The sequence below is a fragment of the Balaenoptera borealis genome (genome assembly GCF_965194805.1).
Source record: "Balaenoptera borealis genome assembly, chromosome: 12".
NCBI classification, from domain to species: Eukaryota; Metazoa; Chordata; class Mammalia; order Artiodactyla; family Balaenopteridae; genus Balaenoptera; species Balaenoptera borealis.
In genome coordinates, this window is record NC_138869.1 from 17,011,900 (window position 1) to 17,026,690 (window position 14,791).

Below are 14,791 nucleotides of genomic sequence, written 5' to 3' on the forward strand. Positions count from 1 at the left end.
CCTCCCACCTCCCCGCGGGAAGCCGCTCGCTGGACTGCGGTTCCCTAGCTCTTCCCAGGGCTGCGCAGCCAGTCGTTGCTCCTGGGGGGAACCCGAAGGACCAGGGGCTGTACGTTTGTTTTAATTACATCTCACCGCGCCTCTCTCTGGCCCTGAGGTAGTTAGGCGCCCATCTGCACTGCATACCTGTGTGACCTTGGTCGAGTGACACCGGCTTCCTCTGTAAAATGAGACGATCACTAGAACCTCTCTCAGGGGCTTGCCGGGCTTAAATGTCATGTTATTCCCTAGTAAAGAGGAAGTGCTCAGTAAATGTGAACTTGTTATTCTTGCCTGCTCCCCGGTTCGCACTTGACTCATGTTACTATTCTATACCCTAATCTCTGCCCAGGAGTAAGAACACATTTTTTTAAATACACGTACCTCGACAAGACCTAGGCAGAGGGTTCTAGAGACATTCGTTTTAAATTAAAAGCCTCCGGTCCGTGGAAATTACTGGGCATATTTTATTTTCCCATCTGATTTTTGTAACCGTTGGCTTTCACGGTCTGGAGACTTTTGCAGCTGTAGAGTGAAAAACTTGGATTTGATTCAGTGCTTTTGTTTTTCGGAGGGCAGAGAAGAATGAAGAAAGTGGCCAAAGAGTGGGAGGACAGCCCTAAATTCTTAACATGGGAAACTTCCAAGAAATTTTCCAATAACCTAAAAAATAACTAAAATCTGCATCGTATAATGTCGTTTTAATATTGTAAGTGTAGTCTTTTAGCTTTAACTTTAATGTCCCTGAAATTGTCCTAGAAAAATTCATATGCTGTGGTATTTCTGTGGCTTCCCTTGATGAGACCTCTTATCTTCAGAGGGGTTAAGTGTTCCATTTTGAGGCACATATGACTAGCCTTCCAAGTTGCCATTCAGAGACAAAGCATTGATTCAATCCAACTTCTTAACACAGTAATGAAAATACATATGTATACGTCTCCTAACTAAGCTGGCCAAGAAAAAAATACAGAGAGCATTTAATGTAAAAGATACCATCAATGGGGACTTCCCTGGTGGCACACTGGATAAGAATCCACCTGCCAATGCAGGAGACGTGAGTTTGAGCCCTGGTCTGGGAAGATCCCATATGCCCACATGCCGCAGAGCAACTAAGCCCATGCACCACAACTGCTGAGCCTGCGCTCTAGAGCCGTGAGCCACAACTACCGAAGCCCGCGTGCCTAGAGCCCGCGCTCTGCAACAAAACAAGCCACCGCAATGAGAAGCCCACACATGGCAACGAAGAGTAGCCCCCGCTAGCCACAACTAGAGAAAGCCTGCGCACAACAATGAAGACCCAACACAGACAAAAATAAATTAATTAATTAAATTTAAAAAAAAAAGAACCATGCTTACAAGTAAAAAAAAAAAAAAAAAGAGCCCATCACTGAAGACATATGGACATTAACAAGATAATAGGAGACATAGGAGACATTACAGACAATTGTATGCCAACCAATTTGATATTATAGATGAAATGGACAAATTCTTTGAAAAATACAACTTATCAAAACTGAAACAGGATCGAACTTTTAAGTCTGAATAGCCCTTTACTATTAAAGAAATCAAATTTTGTTCAACAAACTTCCCACAAAGATAACTCCAGGCCCAGATAGTTTCAGTGGTCAAATTTATCAACTACTTAAGGAAGAAATAACACCAATTGTGAACAGTTTTTGCTCAGAAAATAGAGGAGGGAACACTCTTTCTCTCATGTGAGGCCAGCATAGCACTGATAACAAAACTGAAATAGATATTACCCAAAAAAGAATTTACAGTTCAACATCCACATGTACACGGAAAGAAATACCTCTAATAAAATCTTAGCAAATTGAATCCAGCCAGGTGGATCAAGTTGGGTTTATTCCAGGAATGCAAGGTGGATTTAACATTTAAAAACCAATCAATGTTACTCACCATATTACAGGCTAAAATATAAAAACTATATGATCATCCCAATAGATGCAGACAAGATGAAACCTAGCAGGACCTTGCGGGGCTCCTGGGCACAGAAGCCTTTCAAACACTTGCTAATCAGGGAAGGGAGGGGATGCAGAGACAAGGGAGGAGCAATCAAGAAACATTAGTGCAGCCTCAGGGCAGGTCCTGGTTCTGCCTCAGGCGATACACATAACAATATCTTTGAGCTCTTTTACAGAACTAAACCCCCCCCCCCCAACAAATGGAAGATGTTAGCATTTTTCATTGCAGAGAAGCTCATCATGAGACCATATGAGGCCAGATTAAAGGAACAGGAGAAGCTCATTAGGAGATCACCTGAGGCTAGATTAAAGGAGTGAAGGCCCTGCACACACCCTGATCCTTATCAGCAACTCCACGCTTGAACCATTGCTGTTAAACTCCTCACCAAATCCTCCCCGGTTGGGACTTAGTTTTTGAAGGGCACAAGCCCGCTGTGTCCCCCTTTGCCTGGCAAAGCAATAAAGCTATTCTTTCCTACTTTACCCAAAACTCTGTCTCTGAGATTTGATTCGGCACCAGTGCACAGAGGCCGAGTTTTCAGCATCAAAAGCACTTAAAATTCAACACACATTCATGATAAAAACTCCAAAAATTAAGAAGACTTCCACAATCTGGCAAAGGGTATCTCTGAAAAATGAGCAGCTAATATCATACTTAATGGTAAAATATTGGCTACTTTCTCCCTAATATCAGCAACAAGAATGCCCATTCTCCGTACCTCTTTTCAACATTTTACCATAGTTCAAGCCGTTAACATAAGGCAAGGCAAAGAAATAAAAGATATAATAATTGAGAAGGAAGCGAAATTGTCTTTGTTTTCAGATGACATAATAATTTACATGGAAATCATAGGAATTGACAAAACTACTAGAACTAGTAAGTGAACTTAGCAAGGTCTTAGGATTCAAGGTTAATAAATAAAAATTATTTGTATTTTTATACAGTAGCAGCAAATAGTTCTAAATTCAAATTTTAAGAGTAGCTAAAGTATATATATATAGATATATAGTATAATGTAGAAATAAATAGAATAAAAGAAGCTATATGGTTGGTAACCAGGCATAGGTAAAGTAATTCAACATCAGCATGCATTAGGGAAATGCAAATTAAAACCACAGTGAGATGTCATTACATACCTATAGAACATTTTAATCAATAAGAAACAAACAAAAAAAACCCTGGTAATATCAAGTGCTGATGAGGATGCGGACCACCTGGAACTCTCATACATTGTTGGTGAGAATACAAAGTGCTGCAGCCACTTTGGAAAACAGTTTGATGATTTCTGGTAAAGTTATGTATATACTACCCACCATACAACCCAGCAATCCTGTTCCTAGATATTTACCTGAGAGAAATAAAAACTTATGTTCATACTAAAAAAAAATGTATGTGAATGGCTACAGTAGCTTTATCAATAATCATTCAAGCCTGGAAATAAGCCAACTCTCCTCCAACAGATGAATGGGTAAGTAAACTATGGTCGATCCACACAAAGAAATATTACTCAGCAATACAAAAAAGTTAACTGCTGGTCCACACAACACGTCTAAAACTCCAATCAAGAAAGCCAGACTCAGGAGGCTACACTCAGAATGATTCTACTTACACGACATCCTGGAAAAGGCAAAACTATAGAGGCAGAAAGCAGATCAGTTGTTGCCGGGGACTGGAGACGGAGGGAGGGGTGTACTACAAAGGGGCAGGAGAGGATTTTGGGGGGTGATGGAATGGTTCTATATGTTGGTGATCGTGGCGATCACATGACTGTGTGTCTCTGTCAAAACACACAGAAAGGTACACGAAAAAGGGTCAACTTTCCTGTATGTAAGTTATACCTTAATAAACCTGACCAAAATACTGTCTTTCTATATATTAGCAAAAAAACACCTAGAACATGAAGTTTTTTAAAAATATATGTTTAAAGGCTCTCAAGGAATGCTTATTCAAATGGATTCAATTTTTAAAGCACTGACATATAAAAGTAGAACGAAGAACTTGGAGGGTATTAAACTAAAGGGGGAAGAACTCTGTAGATAAAATGCCCCTCAACGCTCCTCCCCAGTGTAGTGAAGCTAACCATAGCTCTAGAGACGTCCTCTGTCCTCCACACAGGATGTTTACTATTATCTCTTAATACAGACCCATCCTAAGGACCATAAACATTACCTGCCAAGGAGCTGAGATTTACCACACTGAAATCCTAAAGGAAGTTTTCTCTTTGTATAGTATATACCCAAAAGTAAACATTATGAACAGAGAGTACTGTTAGGGTTCGGCAGGTATCTATACTCTGGAAACACCACAGCCATGAGTATGATTCTGCAGTTAGAAGGCAATGTATTATTAAAAAGAAATGTCAATAAATTGAGATAAGAACAGTTTAGAAACATGTATCAATATTTATTATATATACCAACTTCAGGTCTTAACAGTTATCAATGCACATTTGAAAACTCACTAATGCTTGTTGCAATATAAGTTCAGTGCTGGTTAAAGATTCTCGCAAGAGTGGACAGCTTCCATCTTTCTTCACAGGAAATCAGATCTTTGATTCCCGTCTATATATCTAAGTGGCCAAAATTTGGCTCCCAAATGTCTAGTTGTCTCTTCACTCATCTAAGTTTTGGTTGTGTTCCTCTGAAACGGATTCATTTCTGCCAGCTAGAGAGAAGTAATGGTGTATGTATAGCAGTTATGAATGTAACACTGTTTTCTTTCTTCTTTTCATCCATCCATCCATCAAACGTTTGTTTAGTGTCCACTATGACCAATGACATGCGTCAATACTCACAATAAAGATAAGTTTATCTAACTATTTATATTGTGCTTAGAACAGGGCCAGGTGCTGTATTAACACATTAATCCTCACAAACAGCCAATGAGGTATTTTACCAAAGAGGAAACTGAAGCATAGAGAGGTTAACTTGTCCAAGGTCACACAGATAGTAAGTGGTACAAGCTGAAGCCAAACTCAGACATTCTGACTCAAAAATCACCACTGTCCTCTGATAAAGCTGGAAAAACAGACAGGGACCAGATCATGCAGGGCGGGGCACTTCACAGGATGACATTTGGTTTCTTTTTAATGGTAATACAAAGAAACTAAAGGTTTTCTACATAGGGCTTTCTATAAACCCATTTGTGTTTTCACCGGATGGGTCTGGCTGTAGCGTGGAGAATGGCTAGAAGGGTCTGGTGCATAAATTTAGTATCTCACAGTTCTGGAGGTCAGAAGTCTAAAATGGGTCCACAGGGCTGAATTCCTTCTGGAGACACTTGGGAAGAATTATTATTATTATTATTATTATTATTATTGGTCTTTTCCAACTTCTAGAGGTTCCCTCCTTCCATCTTTAAAGCCACCAGCGTAATATTTTATTTCCTCTCTCAGCCTCCTGCCACTTTCTTACAAGACCTTTGTGATGACATTGGGCCGCCCCCGGATAATCCAGGATCATTTTCCCATCCAAAGATCTTCACCTTATTCACATCTGCAATGTAAGGTGATGTGTTCATGGGCTCTGGGCATTAGGATGTGGATATCTATGGGGGACCATATATCAATCTACTGCAACCCCAAGTGTGTGCTTTAGTGACTGGGGGATGGGAAGACATAGGAACACCAAGGATTATTAAGTTACAAGCCAACTGATTGTTCAACTTGGGACATTCACTTCATGGATCTTAATGCAGAATACTTTCTCCTTTTTTTTTTTTCTTTTCTTTTCTTTTCTGGGCTTTAGGCAGGTGGTTTTATTTCAAGTAAAAACACAAGGCTGAACAGAGGTAGAGCTATTAAGTGGCAGGGTGATAGCCTTCGGATCGTAGTTCTGCATTCCCCCCGCCAGCACCTCACTCCAGGACCCTTTAGCAAAAGCCCTCCTTAATCACTGCTCCCAGGAGCATTTGCATTCTAAAATAGGACAGAGAAGGGAGACTAATGCTTTGCATAAAGATATGAATTTATAATGAAAGCATGTTAGGCCCCTTGGAGATATCTGAGGCAATATGTAGACAAAGGCAGAATAAAAACATAATTATGAGCAAATTTTAATATTCTGCAGTTTTGTAGTGGTGGTAGTGATCTACTCAAACCTGTCCCCCACCCTTTTCTTTTTTTTTTTTTCTTTGTAAGGCACACTGAGTAATTTGTTTAAAAGAACAAGTTCTGTTTCAAGAGTGCCTTCTTTCATTGAAACAACAAAAAGCACCTGTTTGAAGAAAAAGTCATTCACTCGTTTTGTTCTCATAAAAGTTTAATAGAAGCCAACTAAAGTTTAAGATGTCCCAGAGGACAAATAAAGATATTTCTCAGCAAATGTAGAATCGCAATTTTCATTGGTGCTAGGGGATTTTCCACACAGATGCAATTTTATTTTACATTTAAAACAGGTAAGTAAATAGACAAATCAATTTTAGCAGTTCTGAAATTTCATACTGGGTCATTAGTTTTAAAAGATGGGACTTCAGTAATAGTTAAAAGAACAGAGGCCCAAGGGTAAAGACTGAGAATAATCACCTTCAAAATTCTGACTTAGCAGCAGCCTCAGATCAGAACCAAGAGTGGTGGCACAGTGGTTAAGACTCTGCCTGCAAATGCAAGGGACACAGGTTCGATCCCCAGTCCGGGAGGATCCCACATGCTGCGGAGCAACTAAGCCCGTGCACCACAACTACTGAGCCCACACGCCACAACTACTGAAGCCCACGACCGTACAGCCTGTGCTCCGCAACAAGAGAAGCTACCACAACGAGAAGCCCTCAGGCCTCAACGAAGAGTAGCCCCCGATTACCCCAACTAGAGAAAGCCCACGCGCAGCAATGAAGACCCAACGCAGCCAAAAATAAACAAACACATAAATATGAAAAAAAAAAAAAGAGGAGTCCAAACCAGCTTTCTTGTGATGTTCTCCATCGCATTTATTACTTTTAAATATAGAAATTCCTATGGAATTCCCTATTGTAATTACACAAACCCCCTCTTCTTTCCTTAAGACTGCATACTCTGATGGATTCTGACAAGACCAAGCTAGATAAAATTAACACCTGTCCTCACATCTAGTGGTAGAAACAGAGATATAAACATAATATTCAGTGCAGCATAAAAATAAAATTGACAGGTAAATGCAGCAATTGAACACACACTCAAAGTAAAGACAGTAGAGACAGAGAGGTCTTCCCATAGGAAATCAGACTTAACCTAAAATAATTAAAACTTTCTCAAGACGAATCTCCTCCTCCTTCCCCACCAACACCAAATAAGATATTTAGTCCCAGTTAAGTACTTGTTCTACTGTTCCTTTTAAAATAATTATGGCAATTATATAAGGTTTTGCCGTCCTGGGCATTGTGACTTTGGAAAGCACCATAAAGAAGCTGTGCTAAGTAACCTCTCTGAGCCTCAGTTTATATATATGTAAAACAGGTTTATAGGAATGTGTGTAAAGCAATGGACAGTCCCAAGCACATAGGAGGTTCCTTCTAGACTAAAAGGGAACACTAATTTACATTAGTAAAGTAAGTTTAATTTTTAGGTTTTTTACATTCTAGTTCATTTCCTGCATCTGGCTTTGAGACCAAAGAGCTGGCCCCTGCAAACTCATTTCACACTATATGCTTATATCAAATCCTTATGTTGTTCACCTTAAACTTACACAATGTTACATGTCGATTAGATCTCAATAAAACTGGAAAAAATAAAAGAGTAAAATAAAACTGATCACTGAGTAAAGAACTGAAAAAGCTTAGGTTACTGAGATTCCTTACTGAAAAAACACATGCTTTTAACTTTAGCTGTACACGGTAAATCCAGATAGATTTTACACTGGAATTGTTCTAATAACACCTGGGATTCTATTTAAACCGTTAGTCCATCTTTCTATTTTTTTAATAACAGTTTTATTGAGACATAATTCACATGTCATAAAATACATCTATGGTTTTTAGTATAGTCACAGAGTAGGCAGTTGCCACTGTAATCAATTTTAGAACACTTTCATTACCTCAAAAGAAACCTCGAACCCTTTAGCAGTCACTTCCCATTCCGCCCAAGTTCCCCATCCAGCCCTAGGAAAACACTAATCCACTTTCTATCTCCATAGATGTACCTATTCCAAACATTAAATGTAAGTGGAATTATGCAATATATGGTGTTTTGTGAACTGGATTTTTTTTTTGAATTTTTGAATTTTATTTTTTATACAGCAGGTTCTTACTAGTCATCAATTTTATACACATCAGTGCATACATGTCAATCCCAATCACCCAATTCATCACACCACCACCACCACCACCCCGCCGCTTTCCCTGCTTGGTGTCCATACGTTTGTTCTCTACATCTGTGTCTCAATTTCTGCCCTGCAGAGCGGTTCATCTGTACCATTTTTCTAGGTTCCACATACATGCGTTAACATAAATTCCACATATTCTTAACCCACTCATCAGCTATGGACATTTGTGTTGCTTCACTTTTTGGCTGTTATGAATAATTCTGCTATGAACAGTCACATATAAATTTCCGTGTGGATGTATGTTTTCAATTCTTTGGAGTATTTGCCGAAGAGTGGAATTGCTGGGTCATATAGCAACTCTATGTTTAACTTTTTTGAGAAATTACCAGACTGTTTTGAGAAATTACCAGACTGTTTTTCGAAGTGACTGCACCATTTTACATTCCCACCAACAGTCTGTGAGGGTTCCAATTTCTCCACATCCTCACCAATGCTATTATTGTCTATCTTTTTTATTTTAGCCATCCTAGTGGGTGTGAAGAGGTATTTCACTGTGCTTTTGAGTTGCATTTTTTTTCCTGATGGATAATGATGTCAAGCAGCTTTTCATGTGCATATTGGCTATTGGTACCTATTTTGAAGACATTTCTATTCAAATCCTTCACCTATTTTTTAATTGGGTTATTTCTCTTTTCACTGTTGACTTGTAAGATTTTTTTTTTTGTAGATACAAGCCCCTTATCAGGTATTTGATTTGCAAATATTTTTTCCTATTCTGTGGGTTGTCTTTTCACTTTCTTGCTCGTGTGCTTTGTTTTTATTTTTTAATTCAAATATACTTGCTTTACTATGTTGTGTTAGTTTCTGGTATACAGCAAAGTGATTCATAGATACATATATTCTTTTTCAGATTCTTTCCATTATAGGTTATTACAAGATATTAAATATAGTTTCCCGTGCTATACAGTAAGACCTTGTTGTTTACCTATTTTCTATAAAGTAGTGTGTACCTATTCATCCCAAGCTCTTAATTTATCTCTCCTCACCACCGCCTTTGGTAACCACGAATTTGTTTTCTATGTCTGTGAGTCTGTTTCTGTTCTGTAAATAAGTTCATTTGTATTATGTTTTTAGATTCCACACATAAGTGATATCAGATGATATTTGTCTTTCTCTGACTTACTTCATTTAGTATGATAATCTCTAGGTCCATCCATGTTGCTGCAAATGGTATTACTATTGCTGGTGTCCTCTGTAGCACAAAAGCTTCTAATTTGGGTGAAGTTTAATTTATCTTTTCTTTCCTTTCACTGCCTATGCTTCTGCGTCATATTTAAGGAACCACGGCCTCATACAAGGTCACAAAGATTTATATGTACGTCTTCTTCTAAGAATTTTATAGGTTTAGCTCACTGTTAGGTCTTTGGTCCCTGTAGAGTTTATTTTTGTATATGGTGTGAGGTAAGGGTTGAATATCATTCTTTTGCATGTGCATATGCATCACTTACTGAAAAAACTGATTTTCTCCCCCACTGAATCATCTTGGCAACTTTGTCAAAAAAATCAGTTGACAACTAATGTGAGGGCTTATTTCTGGACTCTCAATTCTATTCCATTGATCTCTATGTCTCTAATATTTTTAAAATATTTTTTATTCCGGCATTTGCTTAGAATAAAACATTGGTATATAGAGAAGTATAAGAAGAAATTTAAAGGAAATACCATAAGAACCTGCTGTATAAAAAAATAAATAAAATTCAAAAAAAAAGAAAATTAAAAAAAAAAAAAAAAGGAAATATCAATCCCCCTGTGGGAGAACAAGCTACTGGTTCCAATTCTCACTCCTCTCTAATGGTTATATACACACATGCCCTTGCCTTATCAAGGTGGGGGAAATGTACTGTGAGTGTGGACCATCTGACCCTGGGCTTGTCCATGCAATTAGCTCTGACTCTTGGGAGGTCAGTGAATGTGACATAAGCAGACACTTCAAATGTTCTTGTACAGTTGGTCTTACTTTCTTGCACTTTGGGGATCACACGAAAAGAACATGTCCTGCATAGCCCCAGGTTCCAAATGAACGACAGATGCTTGGAACAATCTTGAACCCGCTCTGTGATTGGGAGCCCAGCCAAGTTTAGCCAGACCCCAGCCAAAACTCAGAGGCTTGGGCAAGAAATAAATGCTTATCACTGTTTCCCACTACAGCATTTGTGGTTGGCTGCTCTGTAGCAATACCTAACTAAAACGCCTACCACGTAGAGGTAACCACTCCTATCAGTTTGCTCTTCTGACAGAGAATGAGATTATGAAAAACAATTACATATTTATATACGCATATTTGCACTCCTCTTGTTTTTACTTAACATTTTCCCATAATACCGTGTTTCAAAGTTCTTGATAAACACGCCTTTTACTATCCACCTATTTCAACCTTTAAAAGCCATACATTTCTCTTAACCATTTCTATATTACTTTTATTATTATAAGTAAAAGTACAATGAATTGTGTTTACTTTCCCTCTCTCAGATAAATCTTCCTCTACATTTCACATGTTTTCCAAGGAATGGATTCCTAGAAGTAAAACCTTTAATAAGCACCTTTAACCAGGGTTCAAGGTAGAACCACTGCACCCAGATTTCCATGTTACTACTATTCATATTTTCACCTACACTCTTCAGCTAAACCCAGACTATTTTGCTTCTTAAGAAATACAGGCAAATTTGATTTCACTTTTTGAAAAACCATTTTTGTGAATTCTTCTAGCATGTTCCATTATACTGTCTTTGGACATTTACAATTTATTCTAAAGAAGAGTCGTTCCCACAAAAAACAAACAAAAACAAACATGAAAACAACTATACAAAGCCCTCCCTTTCTTATTTTCCTTTGGGCTTATTTGGAAATAGGGCATGGGACAAAATGTGAGCTCATTTGTTTTTGCTTTTAATATTGGCATAGTTGACAGAGTGTCATATACCTACAGTGATGGTATCCAGGGTACAAGCCAGGTCTAATTTTCTTTATATCTGTAACAGTGCCTGGCATGATGCATAGGTGCATTCAATAAACATTCGTTGAATAAAGTGTATGTAAGAAATATAGAAAATGTTAAAACGGCCCTTCAGACCAGAAATTACTGCCCTCACAATGATTAATAACTAGTTTTAAGGCTTCCAGAGTGACAAATATGTTACAACTAAAATTAGATATAGGACTCTAAAGAGCAGACCACATGGCTGATACTATATCTGAAATTTTCTGGGTCCTTCTTAGCAAACAAATGTATCTCTCTCTCTTCCCTCTTCAACTTTCCTTTCCCCAAGGAAAAAAATCACGTTTTTTTTTTTTTTCCAGATCATCTAATAACAATTTTTCTTTGTTTGTTAACAGCTTTATTGAGATTCATATACTCAATTAATTCACTCAAACCCCTTTGTAGTTAATATTAAGCAATATAAAATTTCAGGCTTAATGCCTTAATTCTACTCTATTTTTTTTTAACATCTTTATTGGAGTATAAATGCTTTACAATGGTGTGTTAGTTTCTGTTTTATAACAAAGTGAATCAGCTATATATATATATATATATATATATATATATATATATATATATATCCCCATATCTCCTCCCTCTTGCGTCTCCCTCCCACCCTCCCTATCCCACCTCTCTAGGTGGTCACAAAACACTGAGCTGGTCTCCCTGTGCTATGCGGCTGCTTCCCACTAGCTATCGATTTTACATTTGGTAGTGTATATATGTCCATGCCACTCTCTCACTTCGTCCCAGCTTACCCTTGCCCCTCCCCATGTCCTCAAGTCCATTCTCTACGTCTGCATCTTTATTCCTGTCCTGCTCCTAGGTTCTTCAGAGCCTGGTTTGTTTGTTTGTTTTTTTTTTTAGATTCCATATATATGTGTTTGCATATGGTATTTGTTTTTCTCTTTCTGACTTACTTCACTCTGTATGACAGTCTCTAGGTCCATCCACCTCACTACAAAGAACTCAATTTAGTTTCTTCTTACGGCTGAGTAATATTCTGTTGTATATATGTACCACATCTTCTTTATCCATTCATCTGTTGATGGACGCTTAGGTTGCTCCCACGTCTTGGCTATTGTAAATAGAGCTGCAATGAATATTGTGGTACATGACTCATTTTGAATTATGGTTTTCTCAGGGTATATGCCCAGTAGTGGGATTGCTGGGTCGTATGGTAGTTCTATTTTTAGTTTTTTAAGGAACTTCCATACTGTTCTCCACAGTGGCTGTACCAATTTACATTCCCACCAACAGTGCAAGAGGGTTCCCTTTTCTCCACACCCTCTCCAGCATTTATTGTTTGTAGATTTTTTGATGATGGCCATTCTGACTGGTGTGAGGTGATACCTCATTGCAGTTTTGATTTGCATTTCTCTACTGGTAAGTGATGTTGACTATCCTTTGATGTGTTTGTTGGCAATCTCTATATCTTATTTGGAGAAATGTCTGTTTAGGTATTCTGCCCATTTTTGGATTGGGTTATTTGTTTATTTGATATTGAGCTGCATGAGCTGCTTATAAATTTTGGAGATTAATCCTTTGTCCATTGCTTCATTTGCAAATATTTTCTCCCATTCTGTGGGTTGTCTTTTCATCTTGTTTATGGTTTCCTTTGCTGTGCAAAAGCTTTTAAGTTTCATTAGGTCCCATTTGTTTATTTTTGTTTTTATTTCCATTTCTCTAGGAGGTGGGTCAAAAGGGATCTTGCTGTGATTCATGTTGTAGAGTGTTCTGCCTATGTTTTCCTCTAAGAGTTTTATAGTATCTGGCCTTACATTTAGGTCTTTAATCCATTTTGAGTTTATTTTTCTGTATGGTGTTAAGGAGTGTTCTAATTTCATTCTTTTACATGTAGCTGTCCAGTTTTCCCAGCACCACTGACTGAAGAGGCTGTCTTTTCTCCATTGTGTATTCTTGCCTCCTTTATCAAAAATAAGGTGACCATATGTGCGTGGGTTTATCTCTGGGCTTTCTATCCTGTTCCATTGATCTATATTTCTCTTTTTGTGCCAGTACCATACTGTCTTGATTACTGTAGCTTTGGAGTATAGTCTGAAGTCAGGGAGCCTGATTCCTCCAGCTCCGTTTTCTTTTTCAAGAATGCTTAAGCTATTCAGGGTCTTTTGTGTTTCCATACAAATTGTGAAATTTTTTGTTCTAGTTCTGGGAAAAATACCATTGTTAGTTTGATAGGGATTGCACTGAATCTGTAGATTGCTTTGGGTAGTGTAGTCATTTTCACACTGTTGATTCTGCCAATCCAAGAACATGGTATATCTCTCCATCTGTTTGTATCATCTTTCTTTCATCAGTGTCCTGTAGTTTTCTGCATACAGGTCTTCTGTCTCGTTAGGTAGGTTTATTCTGAGGTATTTTATTCTTTTTGTTGCAATGGTAAATGGGAGTGTTTCCTTCATTTCTCTTTCAGATTTTTCATCATTAGTGTATAGGAATGCAAGAGATGTCTGTGCATTAATTTTGTATCCTGCTACTTTACCAAATTCATTGATTAGTTCTAGTAGTTTTCTGGTAGCATCTTTAGGATTCCCTATGTATAGTATCATGTCATCTGCAAACAGTGACAACTTTACTTCTTCTTTTCCGATTTGGATTCCTTTTATTTCTTTTTCTTCTCTGATTGCTGTGGCTAAAATTTCCAAAACTGTATTGAATAATAGTGGTGAGAGTGTGCAACCTTGCCTTCTTCCTGATCTTAGAGGAAAGGGTTTCAGTTTTTCAGTAATGAAAACGATGTTGGCTGTGGGTTTGTCATATATGGCCTTTATTATGTTGAGGTAAGTTCCCTCTATGCCCACTTTCTTGAGGGTTTTTATCATAAATGGGTGTTGAATTTTGTCAAAAGCTTTTTCTGCATCTATTGAGATGATCATATGGTTTTTCTCCTTCAGTTTGTTAATATGGTATATCACATTGATTGATTTGCGTATATTGAAGAATCCTTGCATTCCTGGGATAAACCCCACTTGATCGTGGTGTATGATCCTTTTAATGTGTTGCTGGATTCTGTTTGCTGGTATTTTGTTGAGGATTTGTAAATCTATGCTCATCAGTGACACTGGCCTGTAGTTTTCTTTTTTGCTGACATCTTTCTCTGGTTTTGGTATCAGGGTGATGGTGGCCTCGTAGAATGAGTTTGGGAGTGTTCCTCCCTCTGCAATATTTTGGAAGAGTTTGAGCAGGATAGGTGTTAGCTCTTCTCTAAATGTTGGATAGAATTCACCTGTGAAGCCATCTGGTCCTGGGCTTTTGTTTGTTGGAAGATTTTTAATCACAGTCTCAATTTCAGTGCTTGTGATTGGTCTCTTTTTATTTTCTATTTCTTCCTGGTTCAGCCTCAGAAGGTTGTGCTTTTCTAAGAATTTGTCCATTTTTTCCAGGTTGTCCATGTTATTGGCATATAGTTGCCTGCAGTATTCTCTCATGATCCTTTGTATTTCTGCAGTATCAGTTGTTACTTCTTTTTCATTTCTAG